General features: G+C 45.0%; 16 non-coding genes across 16 annotated transcripts in view; all 16 read left to right on the top strand.

Moving 5' to 3' along the window:
* The first annotated feature begins 75 nt into the window (after positions 1-75).
* trnaq-cug lies at positions 76-147 on the top strand. Its single transcript has one exon. It is a non-coding gene; the product is annotated as a tRNA-Gln (tRNA).
* Positions 148-393: 246 nt separating this feature from the next.
* trnal-cag lies at positions 394-476 on the top strand. The gene has a single exon. It is a non-coding gene; the product is annotated as a tRNA-Leu (tRNA).
* Positions 477-1,012: 536 nt separating this feature from the next.
* trnal-cag lies at positions 1,013-1,095 on the top strand. The gene has a single exon. It is a non-coding gene; the product is annotated as a tRNA-Leu (tRNA).
* A 163-nt stretch (positions 1,096-1,258) lies between these two features.
* trnaq-cug lies at positions 1,259-1,330 on the top strand. The gene has a single exon. It is a non-coding gene; the product is annotated as a tRNA-Gln (tRNA).
* A 246-nt stretch (positions 1,331-1,576) lies between these two features.
* Positions 1,577-1,659, top strand: trnal-cag. Its single transcript has one exon. It is a non-coding gene; the product is annotated as a tRNA-Leu (tRNA).
* A 264-nt stretch (positions 1,660-1,923) lies between these two features.
* trnal-cag lies at positions 1,924-2,006 on the top strand. The gene has a single exon. It is a non-coding gene; the product is annotated as a tRNA-Leu (tRNA).
* A 1,048-nt stretch (positions 2,007-3,054) lies between these two features.
* trnal-cag lies at positions 3,055-3,136 on the top strand. Its single transcript has one exon. It is a non-coding gene; the product is annotated as a tRNA-Leu (tRNA).
* Positions 3,137-3,941: 805 nt separating this feature from the next.
* On the top strand, positions 3,942-4,025 carry trnal-cag. The gene has a single exon. It is a non-coding gene; the product is annotated as a tRNA-Leu (tRNA).
* Positions 4,026-4,497: 472 nt separating this feature from the next.
* On the top strand, positions 4,498-4,580 carry trnal-cag. Its single transcript has one exon. It is a non-coding gene; the product is annotated as a tRNA-Leu (tRNA).
* Positions 4,581-4,743: 163 nt separating this feature from the next.
* On the top strand, positions 4,744-4,815 carry trnaq-cug. The gene has a single exon. It is a non-coding gene; the product is annotated as a tRNA-Gln (tRNA).
* Positions 4,816-5,747: 932 nt separating this feature from the next.
* Positions 5,748-5,830, top strand: trnal-cag. The gene has a single exon. It is a non-coding gene; the product is annotated as a tRNA-Leu (tRNA).
* Positions 5,831-6,091: 261 nt separating this feature from the next.
* trnal-cag lies at positions 6,092-6,174 on the top strand. Its single transcript has one exon. It is a non-coding gene; the product is annotated as a tRNA-Leu (tRNA).
* Positions 6,175-6,337: 163 nt separating this feature from the next.
* Positions 6,338-6,409, top strand: trnaq-cug. The gene has a single exon. It is a non-coding gene; the product is annotated as a tRNA-Gln (tRNA).
* A 489-nt stretch (positions 6,410-6,898) lies between these two features.
* trnaq-cug lies at positions 6,899-6,970 on the top strand. Its single transcript has one exon. It is a non-coding gene; the product is annotated as a tRNA-Gln (tRNA).
* Positions 6,971-7,216: 246 nt separating this feature from the next.
* trnal-cag lies at positions 7,217-7,298 on the top strand. Its single transcript has one exon. It is a non-coding gene; the product is annotated as a tRNA-Leu (tRNA).
* Positions 7,299-7,559: 261 nt separating this feature from the next.
* trnal-cag overlaps positions 7,560-7,572 on the top strand; it is an 83-nt gene continuing 70 nt past the window's right edge. Inside the window, exon 1 of the tRNA in view lies at positions 7,560-7,572. This exon is cut by the window's right edge and continues 70 nt beyond it. This is a non-coding gene — a tRNA (tRNA-Leu).

Here is a 7,572-nt window from a genome sequence, read left to right as displayed (position 1 = left end):
CACCTCCTTTTCAAATAGTTCCATCTTACACCTGGAATCTGTTGGATCTGTTGAGCTTAAATATATCATGCGCAGGGTTCCATGGTGTAATGGCTAGCACTCTGGACTCTGAATCCAGTGATCCGAGTTCAAATCTCGGTGGGACCTGCTGTTAAAGATGTATTACATTTATAAGACTCTGTCCTTTCTACGTAGACAAGGTCAGCACTTGACAAAATCGGACTGTCCCAACATAAACCTTGGTAACACCTTGCTACATGTCGATCTCTTGTAGATTCTAAATACATTCGGCAAGATATTTTCACCCGATGCATAGAACTTGCTTCAACTTATTAACATTCACTATCGCTGACGTCTTTACCGGCTTTGGATTCAATGTACTCAACTTTCGCAGTCAGAATGGCCGAGCGGTCTAAGGCGCTGCGTTCAGGTCGCAGTCTCCATTGGAGGCGTGGGTTCAAATCCCACTTCTGACAGCTTTCTATCAACTGAGTTAGGTCCTGACATAAGTGGAGGACCACTTTTCACCTGCACGTGTTGTTGCCGATCTCAAACAACACTCTGTATTACAGACCTCCTTTTCAAATAGTGCTATCTTTCTTCAGGTATTTTGTCCCCCTATTCTTCAGTGGGTTTTGTTTTGAAGGGGTACCCGAGGCATAGGACTTGCTTCAACTTATTAACATTCACTATCGCTGCCGTCTTTCCGGCTTTGGATTCAATGTACTCAGTTGCAGTCAGAATGGCCGAGCGGTCTAGGCGCTGCGTTCAGGTGAGTCTCCATTAGCGTGGGTTCAAATCCACTTCTGACCTTTCTATCAAGGTTAGGTACTCACTTTCTGCTTTTCCAAACACCTCTTCACCCCTTTCAAATAGTCTATCTTCTTCAGGTATTTTGTCCATTCTTCTGGGTTTGTTTGAAGGGGTACGAGGCATAGGACTTGCTTCAACTTATTAACATTCACTATCGCTGCCGTCTTTACCGGCTTTGGATTCAATGTACTCAGCTTCAGTCAGAATGGCCGAGCGGTCTAAGGCGCTGCGTTCAGGTCGCAGTCTCCATTGGAGGCGTGGGTTCAAATCCCACTTCTGACAGCTTTCTATCAACTGAGTTAGGTCCTGACATAAGTGGAGGACCACTTTTCACCTGCACGTGTTGTTGCAAAACAACCCTGTGGATTCCACACCTCCTTTTCAAATAGTTCCATCTTACACCTGGAATCTGTTGGATCTGTTGAGCTTAAAATATCATGCGCAGGGTTCCATGGTGTAATGGCTAGCACTCTGGACTCTGAATCCAGTGATCCGAGTTCAAATCTCGGTGGGACCTGCTGTTAAAGATGTATTACATTTAGAGGACTCTGTCCTTTCTACGTAGTCAAGGTCAGCACTTGACAAAATCGGACTGTCCCAACATAAACCTTGGTAACACCTTGCTACATGTCGATCTCTTATAGATTCTAAATACATTCTGCAAGATATTTTCACCCGATACATAGAACTTGCTTCAACTTATTAACATTCACTATCGCTGCCGTCTTTACCGGCTTTGGATTCAATGTACTCAGCTTTCGCAGTCAGAATGGCCGAGCGGTCTAAGGCGCTGCGTTCAGGTCGCAGTCTCCATTGGAGGCGTGGGTTCAAATCCCACTTCTGACAGCTTTCTATCAACTGAGTTAGGTCCTGACATAAGTGGAGGACCACTTTTCACCTGCACGTGTTGTTGCCGATCTCAAACAACACTCTGTATTACAGACCTCCTTTTCAAATAGTGCTATCTTTCTTCAGGTATTTTGTCCCCCTATTCTTCAGTGGGTTTTGTTTTGAAGGGGTACCCGAGGCATAGGACTTGCTTCAACTTATTAACATTCACTATCGCTGCCGTCTTTACCGGCTTTGGATTCAATGTACTCAGCTTTCGCAGTCAGAATGGCCGAGCGGTCTAAGGCGCTGCGTTCAGGTCGCAGTCTCCATTGGAGGCGTGGGTTCAAATCCCACTTCTGACAGCTTTCTATCAACTGAGTTAGGTCCTGACATAAGTGGAGGACCACTTTTCACCTGCACGTGTTGTTGCAAACAACCCTGTGGATTCACACTCCTTTCAAATAGTTCCATCTTCACCTGGAATCTGTTGGATCTGTTGAGCTAAATATCATGCGAGGGTTCCATGGTGTAATGGCTAGCACTCTGGACTCTGAATCAGTGATCGAGTTCAAATCTCGTGACCTGCTGTTAAGATGTATTACATTTAAGGATCTGTCCTTACGTATCAGTCCACTTGAAACGACTGTCCAACATAAACCTTGGTAACACCCTACATGTCGATCTCTTATAGATTCTAACATTTGCAAGATATTTTCACCGACATAGAACTTGCTTCAACTTATTAACATTCACTATCGCTGCTTACGGCTTTGGATTCAATGTACTCAGAGTCAGAATGGCCGCGGTCTAGGCGCTGCGTTCAGGTCAGTCTCCATTGGAGGCGGGTTCAAATCCCACTTTGACAGCTTTCTATCAACTGAGTTAGGTCCTGACATAAGTGGAGGACCACTTTTCACCGCTGTTGTTGCCAAAACAACCTGTATTACAGACCTCCTTTTCAAATAGTGCTATCTTTCTTCAGGTATTTTGTCCTATTCTTCAGTGTTTGTTTGAAGGGGTAGAGGCATAGACTTGCTTCAACTTATTAACATTCACTATGCCTCGCTTTGGATTCAATGTACTCAGCCAATCAGAATGGCCGAGCCTGCTCAGGTCGCAGTCTCCATGAGGTGGGTTCAAATCACTTTGACAGCTTTATCAACTGAGTTAGTCCTGACACAATGGAAGACCACTTTTCACCTGCACGTGTTGTTGCCGATCTCAAACAACACTCTGTATTACAGACCTCCTTTTCAAATAGTGCTATCTTTCTTCAGGTATTTTGTCCCCCTATTCTTCAGTGGGTTTTTTTTGAAGGGGTACCGAGGCATAGGACTTGCTTCAACTTATTAACATTCACTATCGCTGCCGCTCTTACCGGCTTTGGATTCAATGTACTCAGCATTCGCAGTCAGAATGGCCGAGCGGTCTAAGGCGCTGCGTTCAGGTCGCAGTCTCCATTGGAGGCGTGGTTCAAATCCCACTTCTGACAGCTCTATCAACTGAGTTAGGTCCTTACATAAGTGAGGACCACTTTTCACCTGCATGTTGTTGCCAACCTCAAACAACACTCTGTATTACAGACCTCCTTTTCAAATAGTGCTATCTTTCTTCAGGTATTTTGTCCCCTATTCTTCAGTGGGTTTGTTTGAAGGGGTACCCGAGGCATAGGACTTGCTTCAACTTATTAACATTCACTATCGCACGTCTTTCCGGCTTTGGATTCAATACTCAGCTTTCCAGTCAGAATGGCCGAGCGGTCTAAGCGCTGCGCTCAGGTCGCAGTCTCCGTTGGAGGCGTGGGTTCAAATCCACTTCTGACAGCTTTCTATCAACTGAGTTAGGTCCTGACATAAGTACAGGACCACTTTTCACCTGCACGTGTTGTTGCAAAACAACACTGTGGATTCCAACCTCCTTTTAAAATAGTTCCATCTTACACCTGGAATCTGTTGGATCTGTTGAGCTTAAAATATCATGCGTAGGGTTCCATGGTGTAATGGCTAGCACTCTGGACTCTGAATCCAGTGATCCGAGTTCAAATTCGGTGGGACCTGCTGTTAAAGATGTATTACATTTAGAGGACTCTGTCCTTTCTACGTAGTCAAGGTCAGCACTTGACAAAATCGGACTGTCCCAACATAAACCTGGTAACACCTTGCTACATGTCGATCTTTATAGATTCTAAATACATTCTGCAAGATATTTTCACGATACATAGAACTTGCTTCAACTTATTAACATTCACTATCGCTGCCGTATTTACGGCTTTGGATTCAATGTACTCAGCTTTCGCAGTCAGAATGGCCGAGCGGTCTAAGGCGCTGCGTTCAGGTCGCAGTCTCCATTGGAGGCGTGGGTTCAAATCCCACTTACAGATTTCTATCAACTGAGTTAGGTCCTGACATAAATGGAGCACCACTTTTCACCTGCACGTGTTGTTGCAAAACAACACTGTGGATTCCACACCTCCTTTTCAAATAGTTCCATCTTACACCTGGAATCTGTTGGATCTGTTGAGCTTAAATATCATGCGCAGGGTTCCATGGTGTATGGCTAGCACTCTGACTCTGAATCCAGTGATCCGAGTTCAAATCTCGGTGGACCTGCTGTTAAAGATGTATTACATTTAGAGGACTCTGTCCTTTTACGTAGTCAAGGTCAGCACTTGACAAAATCGGACTGTCCTAACATAAACCTTGGTAACACCTTGCTACATGTCGATCTCTTGTAGATTCTAAATACATTCGGCAAGATATTTTCACCCGATGCATAGAACTTGCTTCAACTTATTAACATTCACTATTGCTGACGTCTTTACCGGCTTTGGATTCAATGTACTCAGCTTTTGCAGTCAGAATGGCCGAGCGGTCTAAGGCGCTGCGTTCAGGTCGCAGTCTCCATTGGAGGCGTGGGTTCAAATCCCACTTCTGACAGCTTTCTATCAACTGAGTTAGGTCCTGACATAAGTGGAGGACCACTTTTCACCTGCACGTGTTGTTGCAAAACAACACTGTGGATTCCACACCTCCTTTTCAAATAGTTCCATCTTACACCTGGAATCTGTTGGATCTGTTGAGCTTAAAATATCATGCGCAGGGTTCCATGGTGTAATGGCTAGCACTCTGGACTCTGAATCCAGTGATCCGAGTTCAAATCTCGGTGGGACCTGCTGTTAAAGATGTATTACATTTAGAGGACTCTGTCCTTTCTACGTAGTCAAGGTCAGCACTTGACAAAATCGGACTGTCCCAACATAAACCTTGGTAACACCTTGCTACATGTCGATCTCTTATAGATTCTAAATACATTCTGCAAGATATTTTCACCCGATACATAGAACTTGCTTCAACTTATTAACATTCACTATCGCTGCCGTCTTTACCGGCTTTGGATTCAATGTACTCAGCTTTCGCAGTCAGAATGGCCGAGCGGTCTAAGGCGCTGCGTTCAGGTCGCAGTCTCCATTGGACGTGGGGTAAATCCCACTTCTGACAGCTTTCTATCAACTGAGTTAGGTCCCTTGACATAAGTGGAGGACCACTTTTCACCTGCACGTGTTGTTGCCAACCTCAAAGAACACTCTGTATTACAGACCTCCTTTTCAAATAGTGCTATCTTTCTTCAGGTATTTTGTCTCCCTATTCTTCAGTGGGTTTTGTTTTGAAGGGGTACCCAGGCATAGGACTTGCTTCAACTTATTAACATTCACTATCGCTGACGCTTTTCCGGCTTTGGATTCAATGTACTCAGCTTTCGCATCAGAATGGCCCAGCGGTCTAAGGCGCTGTCAGGTCGCAGTCCCATTGGAGGTGTGGGTTCAAATCCCACTTCTGACAGCTTGCTATCAACTGAGTTAGGTCCTGACATAAGTGGAAGACCACTTTTCACCTGCACGTGTTGTTGCCGATCTCAAACAACACTCTGTATTACAGACCTCCTTTTCAAATAGTGCTATCTTTCTTCAGGTATTTTGTCCCCCTATTCTTCAGTGGGTTTTGTTTTGAAGGGGTACCCGAGGCATAGGACTTGCTTCAACTTATTAACATTCACTATCGCTGCCGTCTTTACCGGCTTTGGATTCAATGTACTCAGCATTCGCAGTCAGAATGGCCGAGCGGTCTAAGGCGCCATGCTCAGGTCGCAGTCTCCATTGGAGGCGTGGGTTCAAATCCCACTTCTGACAGCTTTCTATCAACTGAGTTAGGTCCTTACATAAGTGGAGGACCACTTTTCACCTGCATGTGTTGTTGCCAACCTCAAACAACACTCTGTATTACAGACCTCCTTTTCAAATAGTGCTATCTTTCTTCAGGTATTTTGTCGCCCTATTCTTCAGTGGGTTTTGTTTTGAAGGGGTACCCGAGGCATAGGACTTGCTTCAACTTATTAACATTCACTATCGCTGCTCTTTTCCGGCTTTGGATTCAATGTACTCAGCTTCGCAGTCAGAATGGCCGAGCGGTCTAAGGCGCTGCGTTCAGGTCGCAGTCTCCGTTGGAGGCGTGGGTTCAAATCCCACTTCTGACAGCTTTCTATCAACTGAGTTAGGTCCTGACATAAGTACAGGACCACTTTTCACCTGCACGTGTTGTTGCAAAACAACACTGTGGATTCCATACCTCCTTTTAAAATAGTTCCATCTTACACCTGGAATCTGTTGGATCTGTTGAGCTTAAGATATCATGCGCAGGGTTCCATGGTGTAATGGCTAGCACTCTGGACTCTGAATCCAGTGATCCGAGTTCAAATCTCGGTGGGACCTGCTGTTAAAGATGTATTACATTTAGAGGACTCTGTCCTTTCTACGTGTCAAGGTCAGCACTTGACAAAATCGGACTGTCCCAACATAACCTTGGTAACACCTTGCTACATGTCGATCTCTTATAGATTCTAAATACATTCTGCAAGATATTTTCACCCGATACATAGAACTTGCTTCAACTTATTAACATTCACTATCGCTGCCGTCTTTACCGGCTTTGGATTCAATGTACTCAGCTTTCGCAGTCAGAATGGCCGAGCGGTCTAAGGCGCCATCTCAGGTCGCAGTCTCCATTGGAGGCGTGGGTTCAAATCCCACTTCTGACAGCTTTCTATCAACTGAGTTAGGTCCTGACATAAGTGGAGGACCACTTTTCACCTGCACGTGTTGTTGCAAAACAACCCTGTGGATTCCACACCTCCTTTTCAAATAGTTCCATCTTACACCTGGAATCTGTTGGATCTGTTGAGCTTAAAATATCATGCGTAGGGTTCCATGGTGTAATGGCTAGCACTCTGGACTCTGAATCCAGTGATCCGAGTTCAAATCTCGGTGGGACCTGCTGTTAAAGATGTATTACATTTATAAGACTCTGTCCTTTCTACGTAGACAAGGTCAGCACTTGACAAAATCGGACTGTCCCAACATAAACCTTGGTAACACCTTGCTACATGTCGATCTCTTATAGATTCTAAATACATTCGGCAAGATATTTTCACCCGATACATAGAACTTGCTTCAACTTATTAACATTCACTATCGCTGCCGTCTTTACCGGCTTTGGATTCAATGTACTCAGCTTTCGCAGTCAGAATGGCCGGCGGTCTAAGGCGCTGCGCTCAGGTCGCAGTCTCCATTGGAGGCGTGGGTTCAAATCCCACTTCTGACAGCTTTCTATCAACTGAGTTAGGTCCTGACATAAGTGGAGGACCACTTTTCACCTGCACGTGTTGTTGCAACCTCAAACAACACTCTGTATTACAGACCTCCTTTTCAAATAGTGCTATCTTTCTTCAGGTATTTTGTCCCCTATTCTTCAGTGGGTTTTGTTTTGAAGGGGTACCGAGGCATAGGACTTGCTTCAACTTATTAACATTCACTATCGCTGCCGTCTTTACCGGCTTTGGATTCAATGTACTCAGCTTTCGCAGTCAGAATGGCCG

This window comes from Hippoglossus stenolepis, chromosome 4, assembly GCF_022539355.2.
Source record: "Hippoglossus stenolepis isolate QCI-W04-F060 chromosome 4, HSTE1.2, whole genome shotgun sequence".
NCBI classification, from domain to species: Eukaryota; Metazoa; Chordata; class Actinopteri; order Pleuronectiformes; family Pleuronectidae; genus Hippoglossus; species Hippoglossus stenolepis.
This window is presented reverse-complemented; position numbering and strand designations above follow the sequence as displayed.